At 39.5% G+C, this 21,440-nt stretch overlaps 1 protein-coding gene and 1 non-coding gene across 4 annotated transcripts in view; one reads left to right on the forward strand and one right to left on the reverse strand.

Moving 5' to 3' along the window:
- Window positions 1-21,440, reverse strand: part of ZNF148 (zinc finger protein 148) — a 124,657-nt gene that overhangs the window by 91,105 nt on the left and 12,112 nt on the right. Inside the window, exon 1 of one of the 3 annotated variants that reach the window (XM_066240758.1) lies at window positions 16,154-16,558. The exons of the other annotated variants lie outside the window; for them this stretch is intronic. The gene's annotated coding sequence lies outside the window, so the exon portion shown is untranslated. Of the gene's footprint in view, window positions 1-16,153; window positions 16,559-21,440 lie in introns of those variants that run through there. 3 annotated transcript variants of the gene reach the window in all.
- On the forward strand, window positions 13,736-13,811 carry TRNAI-GAU (transfer RNA isoleucine (anticodon GAU)). The gene has a single exon. It is a non-coding gene; the product is annotated as a tRNA-Ile (tRNA).

The following is a 21,440-nucleotide window of genomic DNA, read 5'->3' on the forward strand; positions in this document are numbered from 1 at the left end:
ACAGGGGGCCAGTTCACTGTCCCTCAGACCGTTGGCGGGCCGGACTATAAAAAAAACTATGAACAAATCCCTATGCAAACTGCACATATCTTATTTTAAAGTAAAAAAAAAAACCAAAACGGGAACAAATACAATATTTAAAATAAAGAACAAGTAAATTTAAATCAACAAACTGACCAGTATTTCAATGGGAACTATGGGCCTGCTTTTGGTAATAAGATGTGCTTCTCTCACTGACCAACAATGAAAGAGGTGCCCCTTCCGGAAGTACAGCAGGGGCCGGATAAATGGCCTCAGGGGGCCACATGCGGCCCACGCCGAGGCCGTAGTTTGGGGAGCCCTGGCCTAAACTAAGGCTGTCATACACCAAAGAAAATGACGTTAAAAGAGAAGGAAACAAAATAAAAATAGTGAAGGAAAAATAAACACACCTCTCTCCCACATGAACATATGCACAAAATAATATAGCCCCAAAGTCCAAATGTATAAACAAAAATTTTGGAATCTTTCCCATCACCTTTCCTCTACCAGAGACACCCACAATTTCCCCTAACTCACCTGCCGCAAGTCTCTATCTCTGGAACCCTTACTCATTCAGCATCATCCACCCAACTATTTTCATTTCTCCTTCCAAGTTTCTGTCCTTTTTCTTCTCCCACTCCTCTCTACCAAGAATGGGGCTAGAAACTACCACCCAAGTAGTAAGTACAAAAAGAAAAGGATAAAATTACTTGGACAAGCACTCACCCATAGGTCAGTTAAGAGCTTCTCCCACATCCAGGAGTTAATGAAAATTCTTGCTGAGCAATTCTGATTTAAGATTTTACTAGCTAAATATTCCCTAATTATAATCATTTGTGCAGATACAGAGTCAAATAAGGACTAAAAACAGACTTTAAAGTTTTATTATATTGATGCTATGTTTACTGTTAGTCAATATACATATTAATAGGTCCATACTATACTCTAAATACAGACTGCAGTTTACATGGTATCACCCTTCACTCTTATTTAACAATTGAGGCAATATTTTACCACTACAATTTCAGTAAGTATAGCGCAGAAGGAAAACTAATGAAATATTTTACAGGGACCATTTGCTATTGTCCTTCCCCAATCAAAAATTATTTAGTTTTGACAGACTGGTAATATTCCTATATATTTGCCAGCAAGCGGTCTGATTTATTAATTAAGCCAGCATTTATGTCATTAATTGAGTCAACATTATTGATCACCTGATGTTTGTACAATACACTACCTAAGATTCTTTGGACATGCATAAAATACTATGGTCTCAAAAGTTCATAATTTAGTAAGAATATTACGTATGCAAACAAATGCTTATGATAATAATGTAAATATGAGAATAGCTATAACTGAAGTTTAAGCAATTTATCAAAGAAAAATAAAAGATTTGATTTTTTTTAAAGTTGATTGGACAAAAGTTTTTGAAATGCTAAATTTTTGTTTAAAACATTTTCATAAAAGCCTACTCACCTTTGTTACCCTTTGCTACCACTCCAAAAGAAAAGGAAGAAGTGACCTTTTAATGTTGATTCCACGTTTAAAAGTGCAATGAATGAATAGCCTGACTGGCGGTGGCACAGTGGATAAAGCACTGACCCAGAACACCAGGGTTGCTGGTTTGAAAAGCCCTGAGGTCACCAGCCCTGAGTGTGGGGTCACTGGCTTGAGTGGAGGAAATCACCAACACAATCTCAAAAAAGCCTGCCAGCTTGAGCCCAAAGGTCGCTGGTGTGAAAAGCCCAAGGTTGCTGGTTTGATCAAGGGGACACTGGCCCAGCGTGGTCAAGGCACAAATGAGAAGCAATCAATGCACAACTAAAGTGAAAGAAACTACAAGTTGATGCTTCTCACCCTCCCTCCATTCCCTTCCTATTTCTGTCTCTCTTTCTCTCTCAAAAAAATAATTAAAAAAAAATTGCAATGAACATGCTTTGGACTTTGCTTAGTGGTGTTCCTAGGACTTTGTAGGTATTAAGTCACTTAAACCAAACAACAAACATATCATATTGGTGCTGTATTATTCATACTTTACAGAAGAAAAAAATGAAGGGTTAAATAACTTTCCAAAGATTGTAAGACTAGTAGCTGACTAGCAAAGCAAAGTCTTTATAATGGTCTACAACCTACTGAGCTATCCGCACCTCCCCATCACCACCACTACCATCATCCGTCAGCTTTCAGACCTCATCTTCTATACTCTCTCCCGTGCTCACACCACTCAAAGATCAGACTTTATTTTCCTAATCTTCCAGCATGCTACTTACTACCTTAGGGACTGGTACTGCACTGGCTATTCCAAGGCCTGGCACACTCTTCCCCCAGAGGTATTCAGAACTAAAAATCCCCTACCTACTTCAAGTTTTTGCTCAATTATCATCTTGCTAGTAAGCATTTTCCTGACATGACATATAAAATTGTAACCTGCTCTCGCATACACTCATCCAAGCCTTTTTTACACATTATACATATTGTATAGTACTTACCACCTCTTAGTATCTATAACTTACTCATTTATGATGTTTATAGTTTTTACTGCCCTCAACTATAAGTTTCACAAGGCAGGAATTTTTGTTTAATCACTGACATATCTATCTCAAATGCCTAAAACAGTGCCTTACACATGGTGGATACTTAATATTTTTTAAAATAATTAAAGCTAATTCCAATCCAGGAAATCAAGCTCCAGAAGCTAAATCACCACACACACTATCTCTTAATTATGGAATCACAGATAACAAAACCAAAGCATCTAGAGAAGTCACAATAAAATAGCAAAACCTGCTGTTAAAACCAGCCTAGTGGGGCTTTGGCAACATTATCCTTCAGTTTGAAAATTTCCCTAAAAAGCCTTAAAGGTACTTAACAATAAAAAGAATCAACCTACTGCAGTGTTCTTCAACACTAGTGTGCCGTGAGACATGGTCAGGTGTGCCGTGGGGAAATTAAACATGGGTCCCCAAACTACGGCCGGCATGCCGGATACGGCCCCCGGAGGCTATTTATCCAGCCCTCCACCAGCCGCCACCATCCGAACATAAACATTCCCCTCACAATCCCTCCAGCTATCAGAGACAGGAAGAGTGGAGGCACAGGGAATGCTCACTGACCAATCACCTTCTAGGATTCATCCCGACCACTAGCGATGAACCAATAGTAGGCCGCCTCTCCTCCACACCCGGGAAGGTCCCCGCTCGGGCGGCCGCGCACTTGTCATTGTGTGGTTGCGGTGAGTAGATGAAGCTGCTACTCCTCCCCATGGTCCCCATTTCTAATCCTGGTCAGGAGTGGAGGTAAATGTTGCCACCACTAGATGAAGCCTCAGCCTCAGCTGGTTATGTTTATCCTGATGGTGTATATAGATACTTGACCTTTTTCTTTTTAAAAGAGGCCCCCGCAGAGGGTGATATACAATGCATCACAATGTTATCTCTATTGTATAGGCCTCCTGAAGGGTCGTCATCTTAAAGAGCTCAAATCTCTATATACACCATCAAAACAGACAGAATCAAGGCCCCTGCGCCTAGCTGACCATGGGATTTGAACCCACAACCTCAGGGAGAACTCTAGTACTTATCAGAATCCTTACCTAGAAAGCAAACTTCTCAATCTGACAGTAGAGATGCTCTGAGGACTTATGATGTTACACAAGTACCCAACATTTTCTAAAATTAATTTTGTCCAGTATCTATAGAGAGAGAGTATTTGCCAAATTGATTTGAACCCACAACCTTGATGAAAGCTCCAGTATCATTAGCGGGACTGTATATATGAGGGGATACATGGGACTGTATATATGAGGTTACATGGGACTGTATATATGAGGGGATACATGGAACTGTATATATGAGGGGTTACATGGGACTGTATATATGAGGGGATACGTGGGACTGTATATATGAGGGGTTACGTGGGACTGTATATATGAGGTTACATGGGACTGTATATATGAGGGGATACATGGGACTGTATATATGAGGGGTTACATGGGACTGTATATATGAGGGGATACATGGGACTGTATATATGAGGGGATACATGGGACTGTATATGAGGGGTTACATGGGACTGTATATATGAGGGGTTACGTGGGACTGTATATGAGGGGATGTTACGTGGGACTGTATATGAGGGGATACATGGGACTGTATATATGAGGGGATACATGGGACTGTATATATGAGGTTACATGGGACTGTATATGAGGGGATGTTACATGGGACTGTATATGAGGGGATGTTACGTGGGACTGTATTTATAAGGGGATGTTACGTGGGACTGTATATATGAGGGATGTTACATGGGACTATATATATGAGGGGGTTATCCTTTTTTATTTAACTTCTTTTTTTAATAAATGTAATTTATTTAAACTTCAAATAAATTCTAACAGGTAGAGTGTCATTTTGGTAGGTGGTGTGCCCCAGGATTTTGTAAATGTAAAAAATGTGCCGCGGCTCAAAAAAGGTTGAAAATCACTGACCTACTGAGAAGTCTGTCATAAATTTTATAAAACATTATTACCAAACAGGAAATGGTAATTCTCAGAAATGTAAAGAATAGTTTAATCCCACCTAAATTTCCAGTCTTTGTTTTAAAAGAATGCTAATAAAGAATTCCAGAAGTACTCTGTTAGAAAAGCTACAAAAATTGCATGTACTTTACAGTAAATCAAAAAAGCTTCTTAGTTTCTACTGTCATCTTTGCCTAGAAAAGAGTGAAGATAAGGTTTTTGGACCAATCTATCAAAATCCAAATAAGAAATGTGTTAATAGCCTGACCAGACAGTGGCGCAGTGGATAGAGCATCAACCTGGGACGCTGAGGACTCAGCTTCAAAATCCCAAGATCACCGGCTTGAGTGTGGGCTCACCAGCTTGAGCGCGGAGTTGCCATCAGTCATGACCCCATGGTCACTGGCTTGAGTCCAACGTTCACTGGCTGAAAGCCCAAGGTCACTGCTTGATAAAGCAATCAATGAACTAGGGAGCTGCAACTACTATACAGTATGAGTTAGTTGATGCTTTTCCCCTCTCTCCCTTCCTGTCTGTCTCTTTCTCTCTCAACTAAAAAAAAAAGTATTAATAAAAGAAAAATTGTCAATAATATAAATTTTTAAGGCAAACAAAATTTAATGTAAAAAAGAATTTAATCAAATCTTAATTGTTTTATAATTATTTCATTATATCATGTACCTTAATGTCATTTGCAAATATGACTAATCTAGAAAAGCCATTCATTGCTAAAGAACATAGTATGCTTACAATTTTTTTTACTTTTTGTGCTTCCATAAGCACTGTCAAATAAAAAGGCTACCTCTGACCTTTAAATGTCATCAAGAAAACCCCAAAGCAAAGAAAGAATAAATAATAGCACATACGGCATAAGAATCTGAAACACAAAATGCTTTAGCTAAAAGTCCTTCAGCATCTTTCACCTAGATTACCATTTTAATAAGTTCCAATTTTACATTAGTTTTTACTTTTGTGATTTGTTTTCTGAATCATCTTTAACTAGATTACCATTTTAATCAGTAAAGTTCCAATTTTACATTATTTTTGTGATTTGATGTTATCTGAAGTTTTTTTTAAAAAGTAAAGAAAAAGCTTGTTTCAGGCAAGAGATTTCTATGAAAGTGGTTTTAATTTCAATATAGTAACAAAGCACAGAAATGTGAGCTCTTTTAAAAATTCTATCTGAATGATGGTCTAACGGTATAGAGGGTGGGGCAAAAGTAGGTTTACAGTAGTTCATATGGAAAATACAATTAATGAGTAACACAAGAATAAACTCTTTTGCATACCCACAACTGTAAACCTACTTTTGCCCCACCCTGTATTTTTCCTAAGCAGATCTATCCCAAGGAGGAATGACAGCAAAACAAATTCAAACTAACCTCCCCAGAAATTACCCTACTCAGGTCTTTCTAAACCATTTTCCTTTTCTACTCTCACCAGAAATCAAGGCTAAATCTTATAAACTTTGCAATTATTGTAATTAATCCACTTTGTTGAGAAGAAAAATCCTGCAAAGCAGTTATCAAATTCTTAAAAGGTAACTGACCAAGGTGAATAAAATAAAGCCACCAATTCAAAATTTTCACCTGCAAGCTGCATTTGTCCATGAATTTGCACTAAATTCACATTAATTTTGTAAGCAATCACAAAATATTTTGTACTATGATGATCAAGCTCACTCAGCAAAGTTTTCAAATGATCTCCTCAAAGATAATATAAGCACAGTTTGATAAAGTACTTCATGGTTTACTAAGTGCTTTCACATTTCATTTGACCCTTACTACCACCTAGACATCGTTAGTGTTTGTCTCTGCTCTAATGATGAAATTGGTGTTCAATGGGTGAAGTACCAAAGTTACACAACACGTAAGTGTCAAGACAAAGACTTCAACCAGATCCTCTGCCTCCTAATAAATGTCTATTCTAATACAGCGCCACAAGAGAGGTCATTCCCAAGTTAAAACAAAATTAATGTTACTCTTAGCAATGTTCTGGGAGTCAAAAAAAAATCTTTAAAGTAAGACAAACATCAACGAACACAAATTTTGAAATTAAAACATTACTTATAATTTACCATGTAAAGAAACAGAGAAAGTTGAATTAAACTGAGTTTTTTAACATAAAAATCATTCTACCATAATAAGTCAGGGAACCCTACAAAATAGCTAAAGAAACACACAATTAAGAATTAAAGTTTATTTAATTTGATTTTTTTAAGTGTCAATTCTTTGTGAACAAAAACATAATGTTAAAATGTTATTAAAACTCAAAGAGTAAACTATATTACTTCTAATATGAAATATAATACTCATTTAAAAACTTGTATATGGTTCATAAAAAGCCAGTTCATATTTTGATGACAAATTTCACCTTATTCAATAACAACGGCAATCACTCTCATCTCCTACTTCGAACACATGCCCAGAATTACACTAGGCACTAGGCACAATATACAGGTGTGCCCATAATTAAAGGAAATGGTTTTTAATCTGATTAGGAAACTGAGGTTTGCATCAGAGTCAATCAGAATATCTCAAGTGGAAATAAAGGAGCCCAGTGATTTCTCTGTAATTGTAGTAACGATATTAAGTCCGAAGAATTCATGAAACATGTTAGTGAGATTGTTGGGGTTTTTTTAAAAGAAGTCAATTGAGCAAGTTAACTTACTGTTTAGAAACATTAGCTTCTAATAATGTAGAATAGACATTTTCTTATTTGGGGTTAATTTATTCTCAAATAGAAAAAGAAAATGTAAAAGAACACATCTCTTTTCAATCTATGAAACAGAAACAATGTAAGATTGGCACTATTGTTTTGAAAAATGTTTATTAATATTAAAATACTGTTATGTATTATTGGAATTATTAAACATCTTATACAAAAATAATCAAGTACACAAACACATCTTCAAAGAAAATACCCAGACTTATAACCTCAGTTTAATTAACTACATATCAAAATTCTAATTATGTGTGGAGGCCTAGTAAAATTGCATGCATCTACTCCCTGGCACCCTCTTGAACTGGTTATAACTGACTTTCCCAAAACTTCTTAGATGTCCAATATTGTGAATTATAATTGAAGCAAATATTTAGATAGTGCTTACAATATCACAAAGCACAAATGTATATACCATTATTTTCAAAACTGAAATAATCCACTGGATGGAGATCATGCATGTACACAAAAACACTGAACTTTCTGTCTAGATAGGATGTCGTAGATCTGTTTTTCCCTGCCCCTCCTCACCAAACACAGCCAAAATACAAGAAACAACCAAAGGAAAACTCTGAAAAATGATAAAAAGGCAGCAAACCAGTTTGAGATATCAAGACTGAAGAAACAAAAGGGTGTTTTAAGCCCCTATACCCAAATGAAGGCAATCCAAACAAACACTTCCCAACCACCAACTCAGCAATGAAGGCAGACCAGACAGTCACATTCCTCCCCCAAATTAAATGGGAGTCCCTCTGCCATATGGAGGGAGATCAATTAGAAGCACAGCAAGCCTGACCAGGCGGTGGCGCAGTGGATAGAGCGTTGGACTGGGATGCGGAAGACCCAGGTTCGAGACCCTGAGGTTGCTAGCTTGAGCGCGGGCTCATCTGGTTTGAGCCCAAGGTTGCTGGCTCAAGCAAGGGGCTACTCGGTCTGCTGAAGGCCCGCAGTCAAGGCACATATGAGAAAGCAATCAATGAACAACTAAGGTGTTGCAACGGGCAATGAAAAACTAATGATTGATGCTTCTCATCTCTCTGTTCCTGTCTGTCTGTCCCTGTCTATCCCTCTCTCTGACTGTCTCTGTAAAAATAATAATAATAGAAGCACAGCAAACACCAAGAGAAGCAACTCTTCTTTCTCCACCTGATCCGAGACTCCTGTTTTCTGCCTAGAAACTGGGGAACCCAGACACAGCAACTGGCCCAGACTGGGCCAAGAGAGTGTTGGGGTACAGGGGACAAGTAGGAGGATCCCACCACAATCCTCTCCCATCTACAGAAACCCAGAAGCCCAGCACGAGGAAATCCCTTTTGCTCCCTCTGGAAGCACTAGCAAGGACCAGTGGGAGCCCAGCAGCATCAGATTAATTAAACTAACCATAAAGACCCTGAAAATTATACTGTCATTGGAACCACAGTCAACAAAAGTGCACCAAGATCTGTATGCTAAACTTATACAGGGTGACTGATTGCCTGCTAAAATAAAAAATGTTAACAGGGCCCAGAACCCTCTAACATAATAGATAAAATAGAAATGACACAAGAAAAATCACAATGTGAGTGAAAAAGAAATGAATCAGATGTTGGAATTATCTAATAAGAATTTTAAAGAAATAATAAAAAAAATGTTTCAAGAGAATCCTAATCTCAGGGATAACTGGACTGATGCAGAAGGCTATTATCGCGTAAACATAAATTTATAAAAAACAAAACAAACAAAAAATAATAATAAAAATGTTTCAGCAATCAATTATAAATTTTCCTGAAATAAGTAAAAAAAAATGGTAACTCTCAGCAAATAAACAGAAGCTATAAAAAAGCAAAAGGAAATTACAGAACTAAATACAACACAATAGTCTCCCCCTTTATTTGTGAGGGGTATGTTCCAAGACTCCAATAGATGCCTGAAGTCACGGATAATATCAAACCCTACATATGCTATGCTTTTTCCTATATATACATACATACCTATAATAAAGTTTAACTTATAAACTAGGCACAGCGATGAATGAAAATAACTAATAAAAATAATTATAGCAATATATTGAAAGATATGTGAATGTGGTCTTCTCTCAAAATATAGTATTGTACTGCACTCACTCTCCTTCTTGTGATGATGTAAGATGATAAAAGGCCTATGTGCTGAGATGAAGTAATGTGAGTGACAGAGGCAATATGATGCAGCATCAGGCTATTATTGACCTCTGAAGACATGTCAGAAGGAGGATCTTCTGCTGCTGGTGATCCTGGACCATCAAGCCATAACAATGTTGATGGCTAAATGTCAGCAGCAGACAATGTTGATGGTTGGGTAATCTTTATATTTTCAGACTTCAGTTTACCATGGATAGCTGAAACCATGGAAAACAAAAGTACAGATGAGGGGAAACTACTGTAACAGAAAATTTTAAAACTCACTGAAATGGCTCAATACAAACATGGAGATGATAGGGAAGAGAATCAATGAACTTGAGAACGGAAAAATGGAACTCACCCAATCTGAACAAGAGACAAACAGACTGAAAAAAATTAAGAGTCCCGGGGAACTTGGGGCAATAAACAAAGACTCATATCACTGAAGCCCCAGAAAGAAAGGAAAACAAGAGAAGGGCTAAAACAGTATTTTAAGAAACAATGGCTAAAAACATCTCAAATATGGCAAATACAAACTTATAGGTCCAAAAAACTGAGCAAACCCAAAACAGAATAAACCCAAAGAAATTTACACCAATAATTAAATGTGCAAAAACTAAGGACAAAAATAATAAAAAAAACTTTGAAGGTAGGCAGACATTAAGGATATATTGCCTATAATAAAACAATTCAAATGACACCAGATTTCTCATCTGAAACCAGAGGCCAAAAAGGTGGCATTTTTGAGTACTAGAAAAAAAGAACTGCCAACCAATAATTCTTACCCAGGGAAACTAATCTTCATCTTAGTCTATTCAGGCTGCTGTAACAAAATTCCAACAAACCCTATCTTATAAACAACAGAAATTTACTTCTCACCATTCGGGGGGCTAAAAGTCCAAGATCAGTGCCCCAACATGTTCAGGTGAGGGCCCTCTTGCTCAGATGGCAGAAAGGGGACCTCTTTCATCACAGCAGTAACCCCATTCATGAGGACTCCCTGCTCATGACCTAATAACCTCCCCAAACCCCTAGTTCCTAATACCATCATATCGGGCATTAGGATTTCAACATATTAATTTTAGGGGAATACATTCAAATGACACCAGATTTCTCATCTGAAACCAGAGGCCAAAAAGGTGCATTTTTGAGTACTAGAAAACAACTAGGCAACAGCAAAAACAAAGGGAAAATTTTTTAAAAGTATTCTCAAAAGAAGAAAAACTAAAAGAATGTGTCACTAGCAGTTGAACCCCCCCAAAAAAACTGGCTGATGAGAAGTTTCCAGACAACATACAAGTATACACACAGTTTATCTTTTCCATCAATAGTTTTATAAATTATATTTGATGACTGAAACAAAAATTATAGCACCACTTGATACACAAGACAATTATATTTCAAAGCTGAGAAGAAAAAGGTATAATAGAAATGAAGTTTCAACACTTCAGTTGAAGAAATAAAATGTTGATACTGGTAGACCATTAAAAGTCACATGCATTCAGCAGTAACTAAAATCATCTACAAAAACTACTGCAAAACAGATTTTAAAACTTTATAAATAGGTCTTTTATAAAAATGGAATCCTGGCCTGACCTGTGGTGGCGCAGTGGATAAAGCGTCAACCTGGAAACGCTGAGGTTGCCTGTTCAAAACCCTGGGCTTGCCTGGTCAAGGTACATATGGGAGTTGATGCTTCCTGCTCCTCCCCCCTTCTCTCTCTCTCTCTCTCTCTCTCTCTCTCTCTCTCTCTTACTCTCTCTCCCCTCTCTATAATGAATAAATAAAAAAATCTTAAAAAAAAAATGGAATCCTAAAAAATGTTCAAGTAGTCTGCAGGAAGGCAAGAAAAGGGGGGGGGGGGACAAACAGAAAATAAGTCAAAAACAAATAATGAAATGGCAGGCTTAAGTGCTAGTATACCAATAATTAACTGAAGTGCAGACAGTCTACACAAACCAATCAAAGACTGGTGGGGTAGATGTTTGTAATCACCCAACCATATGTTGCTAGTAATTAGAAATTCTAACATACAGTGAAAGTAAAAGAATGGAAAACCTATACCAATTTTTTTTAGGCAGAGTGGCCATATCTAGAACAGAATCAACTGAAAGAGTCTAACTGATATATACTGAGATGGGCAAAGGTGAGTTTACACTTGACATTTTTTTCTTTTCTTTTTTTAAGCTAGAGAAATACAGGAAGGGAGAGAGATGAAAGCATCAATTCTTTGTTGCAGCACCTTAGTTGTTCATTTACTGCTTCTCAGATATGCCTTGACAGCAGAGCTAAAGGTAAGCCAGTGACCCCTTGCTCAAGCCAGCGACCTTGGTCTTCATGACAATGACCTTGGACTCAAAGCCAGCCACCCTGGAATCATGTCCATGATCCCACACTCAAGCCAGCATCCCTGCACTCAAGCTGGCAAGCCTGCCCTCAAGTCAACGAGCCCTCACTCCAGCCAGCGAACTCAGGGTTTCAAACCAGGGCCCTCAGCATGCTCAGTCCACTGCACCCCCACCGGTCAGGAGTGAGTGACATTCTTTTGAGTTAATAAAGCTATTATAATAATAATAACCTGCATGTCTTTTTCACTCTTTTTCTTTTAGCAAGAGAGACAAAGACAGAGACAGGAAGGGAGGGAGATGAGAAGCATCAACTTGTTGTTGTAGCAGTTTAGTTGTTTATTGATTGCTTTTTCACCTGTGCCTTGACAGGGAAGCCTCCAGCTGAGCCAGTTACCCCTTGCTCAAGCCAGTGACCTTGGGCTCAAGCCAGCAACCATGGAGTCATGTCTATGATCCCACACTCAAGCCAGCAACCCCATGCTCGGTGAGCCTGCATTCAAGCCAGAAGAGCCCCCACTCAAGACAATGACCTCGGGGTTTTGAACCTAGGTTCTTTTTAAATTTTTATCATTTTTTTTAAAAGCAGATGTTGAAAAGTTGACAATGGTTACAAAGTCATGCTGAAGAATTCAACATGTGTGAATTTGAAAAAGTAACAATTCACTGAATACTGCGACTCTCACAATGTAATTATTCTTTTTTGCTTGTTTTTAGAAAGAGAGACAGAGACAGGAAGGGAGAGAGATGAAAAGCACTGTTGTCGTTGTGGCACTTTAGCTGTTCATTGATTGCTTTCTCATATGTGCCTTAATGGGTGGGGGGCTCCAGCTGATCCAGTGACCCCTTACTCAAGCCAGCAACCTTGGGCCTCAACCCAGTAACCTTTGGGCTCAAGCCAGCAACCACAGGATCATGTCGATGATCCCACACTCAAGCTGGCAACCCCACACTCAAGATGAAGCCTGCACACGAGCAGGCAGGCCTTCACTCAAGCCTTATGAGCTTGCACTCAAGCCAGGGTTTCGAACCTGGGACCTCAACATTCCAGCTTGATGCTCCATTCACTGCGTCACCACCAGTCAGACACAATGTAATTATTATAATTTTTCTTATTCTTATTTGATTAATTTATTTGTATACCAAATAAAAATGATATATCATTTCCCTTGGTAGCAATTTAATTTTAATTAAATAAGTTAAAATTAAATTGTAATAAAAATAACAAGAGACCTGAGCTCTGTATTACCTGTGGGACTTTGGGTAAGACACAATCTTTCTGAAATTCTATTTCTTTATGTATATACTGGAAGGGTTATACTTGCTAATCTTCCAAGTCCAAAATGCTATGTAATGAGGCTCTAAAATATACTTCATAACCTTTGACCCATGATCATTTGAATGACATCTGTGAAAAAACATTTATAACAGATGTAATATAGAAATGTCATATTATAATTATATAAAAGAATACATATCTATGCATATAAATTTTACAGGTTTAAATTGTTTGGGAGAATATTACTCTCTATATATTACACCAGGGTTTTTCAACATCAACACTACTGACATTTTTCACTGGAAAATTCTTTGTTGTGGGGGCTATCCTGTGTGTTGTATGTTAGCATCTACCCAACAGATACCAGTAGGATCCCCCACTGCAATCAAAAATATCTTCAGACATTGCCAAAATTACTTCTGTTGAAGAACCTCTGGTATTAGGTTTAAAATGTTGAGGGTTCTTTGGAGATAGGAAGAAAGATGAAAGACCATTTTTGTTTCTGTGATATAGAAGAAAGGCTAGGAAGCCTGACCTGTGGTGTGGGGTGGCAGAGTGGATCAGTGTTGATCTGAACTGCTGAAGTTGCTAGTTCAAAACCTCGGGCTTGCCCAGTCAAGGCATATATGGGAGTGTTGATGCTTCTCGCTCCCCCATTTCTCTCCCTCTCTCTCTCTTTCCCTTTCTCTACTCTCTCTAAAAAAAAATCAATAAAAGAGCCCTGGCCGGTTGGCTAAGTGGTAAAGCATCGGCCTGATGTGCAGAAGTCCCGGGTTCGATTCCCGGCCAGGGCACACAGGAGAAGCGTCCATCTGCTTCTCCACCCCTCCCCCTCTCCTTCCTCTCTGTCTCTCTCTTCCCCTCCCATAGCCGAGGCTCCACTGGAGCAAAGATGGCCCGGGCGCTGGGGATGGCTCCTAGGCCTCTGCCCCAGGCCCTAGAGTGGCTCTGGTCGCAACAGAGCAATGCCGGGACAGGCAGAGCATCACCCCCTGGTGGGCATGCCGGGTGGATCCCGGTCGGGCGCATGCAGGAGTCTGTCTGACTGTCTCTCCCCATTTTCGGCTTCAGAAAAATACAGAAAAAAAAAATCAATAAAAGAAAGGAAAGGAAAGAAAAAGAGAAAAGAAAAACAGAAAGCAGGCTGGCTAGCTGGCTGGCTAGAAATAGCCTGACCTGGGTGGTGCAGTGGATCAAGTGTGGACCTGGAACGCTAAGGTCGCCTGTTTGAAACCCTGGGCTTGCCTGGTCAAGGCACATATGACAACCAATCAATAAACAACTCAAGTGAAGCAACTCCCTTTCCCTGTAAAAATCTATAAATAAAATCTTTTTATTTTATTTATTTTATTTTTTATTTTTTGTGGCAGAGACAGAGAGAGTCAGAGAGAGGGACAGACAGACAGGAAGGGAGAGAGATAAGAAACATCAATTCTTCATTGTGGCTCCTTAGTTGTTCATTGATTGATTTCTCATATGTGCCTTGACCATGGGCTTTCAGCAGACCGAGTGACCCCTTGCTCGAGCCAGCGACCCTGGGTTCAAGCTGGTGAGCTTTGCTCAAACCAGATGAGCCCGTGCTCAAGCTGGCAGGCGACCTCGGGTCTCAAACCGAGGTCCTCCGCATCCCAGTTCGACGCTTTAGCCACTGCGCCACCGCCTGGTCAGGCTAAATAAAATCTTTTTAAAAAAAAAAAAAAAAAAAGGCTAGGAATAAAAACAAGGTTAAACTGCAACTCACACTACAAAAAGAAAAACTTTTGTAAGAAGCTTGCTAAAAAAAAGGTTAACCAAACATGTGGGTCTAAAATAGCAACAAAAATGAGAATAATAGTTTATAACGCTGAAGAGAAAATCCAGGTATTCAATCCTAAATAAAGAGCATCCTCAATAAAGCCAGGTTTTTTTAAATCAGAGATTAATGAAGTTAACAGTTATTCTTCTCCTTAACATTTGTGAGGCTAAACATTCTCAAGTTACCTGCTATTCTCTAACCAGCAAAATACACACACACACACACACACACACACAACCACCCAGTTAAATACAAAAAAAAAAATTTATGTTTTAATCAAGTGTAAATGGGCTACAAATGCCATGAAAAGTAACAATGAGGAATATTCTCAAGTTCTTTATGTATTTAAAGAAAAACCAAAGGCATTCAGTGTGGAGAAACTGCATTTAAATGTTAAACAGAAAATTAAAACATTCACACATACATTTTTTGACTCTTTAATCCTATTAAAATCAACTTAGCCATTATTTTCCACCAAACACAAATACCCAGTTTCCTTAGTCTATTCTTGGATAGGTCACCAGACTGGGAATAAGAGACCCAGAGTCTATTCCCAGCTGCAAAACAGACTGGTAATCTCAAGCAAATTATTCACTCAGGTTAAGGTTCTATACCCATATCATGCTGACAATACTGAAAATCTGCCCAGAAACATGCACTGAGAAATACAGGACTTCCTCCTACACCCAAAGGACAACTGCAAACGTATTTTTAGATGTATTAAATCTAAAAATCTGAATAGGATTTTATTTATAGCAACATTTAACATACTTGAAATTTCAAAACTGTGTGGTGCCTTTACCACTGTCCTCTATAAAATCAGTAAGAAATGGGTTCTTTTTAATCACCGTGCTTAATTTTGCAAAACTCTATATGTAAAATGCTCAAGCCATAATTATTATGTAAAACCCAAAATAAAAGCTGCTTTCAATTCAAGCTGTTGGGAAGTACTTTAACTCTACATGGCTTTTTAGTCTACTACACAGTAGTTCTTTGCTGGCAGTGTAAGAAGTGCTTCACAAAGTCTGGAAAGCAAGTTTGCCCCATAGCCTAAATCTGGAAAGGCCTCTGGGTTGTTCTGACCACTAAGATTTTACTAGCGCAACCATTATACGGACACCTGCGTACATTTTCGCTCTTGATAGCAAGTAAAAACTGTCTATTAGGCCAAGTTACACATCTGACCTTTTCATACACCATAAAACTGTAAACGCAATGCAGTCCAACAGAAGATCTGAAGGGGGAAAAAAAACAGGGTTAGAAGGGAAAATGGGTGCCCATTAATGTTCAGCGTTCTCCGCTGTCAGACAAACACTTGTTAGCCGCCGCGAAGCCACTCACAAAGTTTGCCATCACGCCGCGGGGGAAGGGGTCCTGACGGCGCCGCGGGCCCGACCCGGAAGACCGCTGTTCGGGAGGCCCCACGGCCCGCCGAGGCCGGGGCGCGGCAGCCGGCCGGGCAGGAAAAGCCCCGGCTTCTCAGCGCTCCCCGCCGCCTCCCTGCACACGGGCGCTCTAACGCACGCGCGCGCACTCACACACGTACACACACAACAAAAGGAAGCCGTGCCTGCCGCGTGCGGAGGTTTGGTCGGGGCGCTCAGAAAGGCCCTCCCCCGGCCGCCACCGCGTGACCCCGGGCCCGCTCACTCATTGGAAAGCCCCCGGAGGAGCCCGTGGGTGCGTGGATCCGGACAGCCCACGGCCCACCCGCCCGGCCGCGCTCGCGGGCGGCTCTGGCGGCCACGCGGCGGTTCAGGGCCCACAACCCGCGCGGCTCCGCGCTGCAGCTCCGCCCGCCGGCTAGCCGTGCGCCGGCAAAATCCCGCCCCGTGCGGCTGCTGGGTCGGGCCTGGGCTCCCTACTTCCCAGGTTTCTTCAGAAATAAAACCACTGTGCATAATCACCCTTGGTAAAATCCCCACCCCTAAACACCATGGGATGTTTAAGCCCCTTTTCCTTACTGAACCAGTCATCAAAAGTAGAATCCAACACAACACTCCTTACAGTAAGAAATCTCTTTCAGTAACCTGTTCTTAAGCCTTTCTCTTATTCTTACTTCTCTACACTAATTCACTCATTTTAGTTTGCCCTTACCTTCGAGTTATCCTAAGAACTGCACTTTCCCTAAATAATAATTTTCTCTAAAACGTCTTCTTTCCAATTTTACTCTTTCCAAATTTACTTTTCTAATAGTAACAAGCTTCCTCATAAATCCCTTCCATCTCCCACTAACCTATTCAAAACCAATCCACAACTTTTGTAATTTGCATCAACTTCAACCAAATAATTCATACCTTTCTCAACCACTGCATTTTTTGTTTGTTCCCTCATTCCCTGAAAGCTAACACTCTCCATTTTAACACACAAATTTGCCCCAAATTGCTCTCAAATTTTGTGAACCTACTTCAGAGAGGCCACCAGTCACTAAAAAACTCATTTCCTAAGCATATCCCCATCACTTAACAATGATCTTTCCAAATATTCTCTACCAATTTATTTGAATCATTCATAACTCAAAACTACCATACCCAATTTCCCTAAAAACTAATTATAAAACCTAATCAAATTAACACTATCACTACCACTCTATACATGCAGGTGTGTATGTGTTGACAAGTGTACATATAAAGGACCCTGCAAAACATCAAGTGTGTATTTCATTATAATCCTTTGGAAATTGGCTCTTCTCAACTTTACAAAGGAAACCCTATGCCAACCAAGATTTCCAGGCATCCAACCACTATCCTGTGAAATCACTTAGCTATATTTAATTAATATAATTAATGCTTAAACTCCATTTCCACTTTAATCATTCCCAACACCTTCCTTAAGATATCCATAATTAATCTAACCCAAACAACCCATTGAATATACCCCTACTAACCAAGGCCCACCTATATCTGAAGCCGGTCCTAAAAACAATTCTAGACTAAATCAGGGAGGTTACAGCAAAGACTGAGTTGGGGGCCAAGTGATACCCCTTGGCACTCTTAGGCTCTCAAAGCTATGAGACCCCAAAGGCCTCTCATTATTAAATCTGGAGGGTCAGAAAGTATCCTTTCCTCAGAGGTTGAAAGAGTTAATCATGTGAGGACTATAGTACATATACAAAGGGTATGAAGCATACAGCATCGGTCCCATCATGGTTTGAAATGTCAGCTGCCAGGGCCACAGCAAGGATAGAGAATCTCAAAAACCACAGTTAGGTATGCACTTTAGAGTCAAATCTTTGATAGTACAAGGGAAAAGTTGACAGAAGACAAAGTCTGACATAAATGAATACTACTACAACTAACCAACAAAAGTCTGAGAGCAAAGACAAAAGCCAAAGAATGAGAGAACTGGTCTAGGTCTTAAATACCGATGGAAGATGACCGAGATCTCAAACCCTTTAATGTTCAAGATTTAAAAGCAGAACAGCACGGTTTCAGTTTTAAACACATTTTGTTTTTGGAATTGGCAAGATAGCTCCTTTAAAGATGTTCAAGAAATGATAATGATAACTAGAAATAAGACAAGAAAGCATTTTTTAGAGCTGTAAAACTGAGAGTCACTCATCCAGGTGATTAATGAAATGAGAATGGAGAGCAAACCTGCCTCCTTTTAACCCTAAAAAAAATAAAAGTCATTTAAAGTCAAAAAAGAAAAGAAAAATACTAAAGATCAAAGATCTCAATGTGCCTGGCCTGTGGCGGCGCAGTGGATAAAGCATCAACCTGGAATGCTGCGTTTGCCAGTTCAAGGCACATACCACAGACAACCAATGAACAACTAAGAAAAGCAACTATAAGTTGATACTTCTTGCTCCCCCCACCTCCTCTCTCTGTAAAATCAATAAATAAAATCTTTTAAAAAATAATCTCAATATGTCTATCATTTATGCTATTTTTTTAAAGAAATAGTTTTGGCCCTGGCCTGGTAGCTCAGTTGCTAGAGCATCATCCCAATAGCCACAGTTGCAGGTTTGATTCCCCGTCAGAGTACATACAGGAATCAACCAATGAATGCATAAGTCAGGAACTACAAATTGATCTTTGTCTCTCTCTCTCAAATCAATAAATAAAAAATTTTCAAAACAGTTGTGCATGATGTACAATCACCTTTATAACATCATGGGTAGCAAGGACTGTCCTAATATATGCAACAAAGAAGACAGGCTCATGGCATTAGTTATTTCCTAAGTAGCATTGTTTTCTCCCTATTTTCTCTGCTTTAAGCTATATAGACTCCTCACCTTACTCTTATTCCTTTACAGGTCAACTCCCCTCATAAATTTTGGTATTATCCACTGACTAGCTTCTATCAGCTTGTCCATATTCTTTGTCAACATATTACTCCAGGTCTTTTGCCTTTTGTATTAGTACTGTATATCTTTACCTCATCTTTTTTTTCTTGTCTCATTTCTAATCCACAAATTTCTCAGTTGAATGTGTATCAGTATATTACATATGAATGGCAATGATTCTGAATAATTATTTATAAACAAATGTAAAGAACTGGTGAATGTAACAAATCCATCTATTTATCTCCATCCCAATGCTATCATAATTCAGATCACTATCATCTCTTGCCTGGATTGTTGTGACCACCTCCTCATTTTATCTCAAGCTTGGCTTTTCCTGGACAACCTTCTTCCCTCACAGCTTAGCTATCCATTCTCCTACTCCTTCAGTTTGTTAAAAGGCCAACTGCTTCATGTTCCCCAGGGACACTCCCACTGTTCTCAATCACTAAAAAATCTCTTTGCCTGGGCCCTGGCCGGTTGGCTCAGTGGTAGAGCGTCAGCCTGGCATGCGGAGGTCCCGGGTTCGATTCCCGGCCAGGGCACACAGGAGAAGCGCCCATCTGCTTCTCCACCCCTCCCCCTCTCCTTCCTCTCTGTCTCTCTCTTCCCCTCCTGCAGCCAAGGCTCCATTGGAGCAAAGATGGCCCAGGCGCTGGGGATGGCTCCTTGGCCTCTGCCCCAGGCGCTAGAGTGGCTCTAGTCAGGACAGAGTGATGCCCCGGATGGGCAAAGCATCGCCCCCTGGTGGGCGCGCCGGGTGGATCCCGGTCAGGCGCATGCAGGAGTCTGTCTGCCTCCCCGTTTCCAGCTTCAGAAAAATACAAAAATAAATAAATAAATAATCTCTTTGCCTGACCTGTGGTGGCACAGTGAATAAAGTATTGACCTGGAATGCTGAGGTCGCCAGTTCAAAACCCTGGGCTTGCCTGGTCAAGGCACATATGGGCGTTGATGCTTCCTGCTTCCCCTTTCTCTCTCTCTCTCTCCTTTCTAAAATGAATAAAGTCTTAAAAAATTTAAAAAAAAAATCTCTTCGCAGCTCACATTACTCACTTAAAACCATTCCATCTGCAACATCACCAAGCTCCACAATAACCCTCCCCACCTTCCTTCCCCAAAGATTTCAATTCTTCTTTTCTTTGTCCCAGATTCAGCCATTATTCTCAGTGACTTCAAAAACAATGCTGAAGAACTTTCTACACCCTGACCTTCCTGGTCTCCTAAAACCTTCTTCTGTCCTCCACCCACACAAATACACTGAAAAGAGGGCATCTATTAGAAGTGCTGTACCACTAGAACTGTAACTTTAGAAACTTTCTTTTTTGAACTACAACTACTTTTTTCTAGTTCTAGGCCTGCTCTTCACCTCCTTTTAGCTTCACTTGTCTTCCTACAAAATTTAAATCTGCCCATCAGCCATTTTAATACTGCCCTTTCCAGTATATCATGACCTTCCATTATATTCACCACAGATACTCCTAATGATAGACCATCTTTAATCTGTTTTCTCCACACACATCCACTGGGTTTAGTTAAGTGCCACCAGAAAGCTATGAAATAAATCATTTAGCGACCAAATGATATATTCTAAATACAATTCATCTCATTGATTAACCCAAATTTTTGTTTTTAAACACATAATCCCATCAAATAATCTATTTCATGAAATTCCCTCATATCACACCTTTTCCACCTATAATCAAATCCTCTTTATAGCTTTTAAAATTCTGCATCTTCATCCACTTGTTACTTCTTGACTCCAGTTTTGGAAAAATAATTGTTCCTCCTTCTTAAAATAAACGTAACACAACTCCTACAGTCAATGCTTCCATATTAACCCAATCCATTCAGTCCTTTACCCCCTTGCACTCTGGCCTCTGAATTGTTCTCTTAGCGACCAAAAAGTAAAAATTTTAAAAATCCATATACCAAATCCTACTACCCACCACCGAGTTCTTATTCTCTCTTCGGCAATGACACTTGAACTACCTTTGGGTTATGTCACTGTACCACATTTTTCTACTCTGGTCTCTCTAGTTGCTTCTTCTGTCTCCAATGACTACTAATCCTCTTCTTAGCCCAAATAGCAGATACTTTCCCGAGTTACATCCTGGAGCTTTCTGTAATTCCTCTCCCCCTCCTCACGATCTCATCTCTTACCATTGCTTCTACATTTCCATTTTTCATATGGTTATCTTATCCCCAGCTCCCCAAAATAGTCTTCAAACCATCACCCTCTGCTAATCTAATATATTCCTGAGGAATTAAAATATAATGGTTTCTTTTTAACTAGATTCTTCAATTATTGCTTCAATTAATACCTCAATTATCAGTCCAAAT

Source organism: Saccopteryx bilineata, chromosome 8 (genome assembly GCF_036850765.1).
Source record: "Saccopteryx bilineata isolate mSacBil1 chromosome 8, mSacBil1_pri_phased_curated, whole genome shotgun sequence".
Taxonomy (NCBI): domain Eukaryota; kingdom Metazoa; phylum Chordata; class Mammalia; order Chiroptera; family Emballonuridae; genus Saccopteryx; species Saccopteryx bilineata.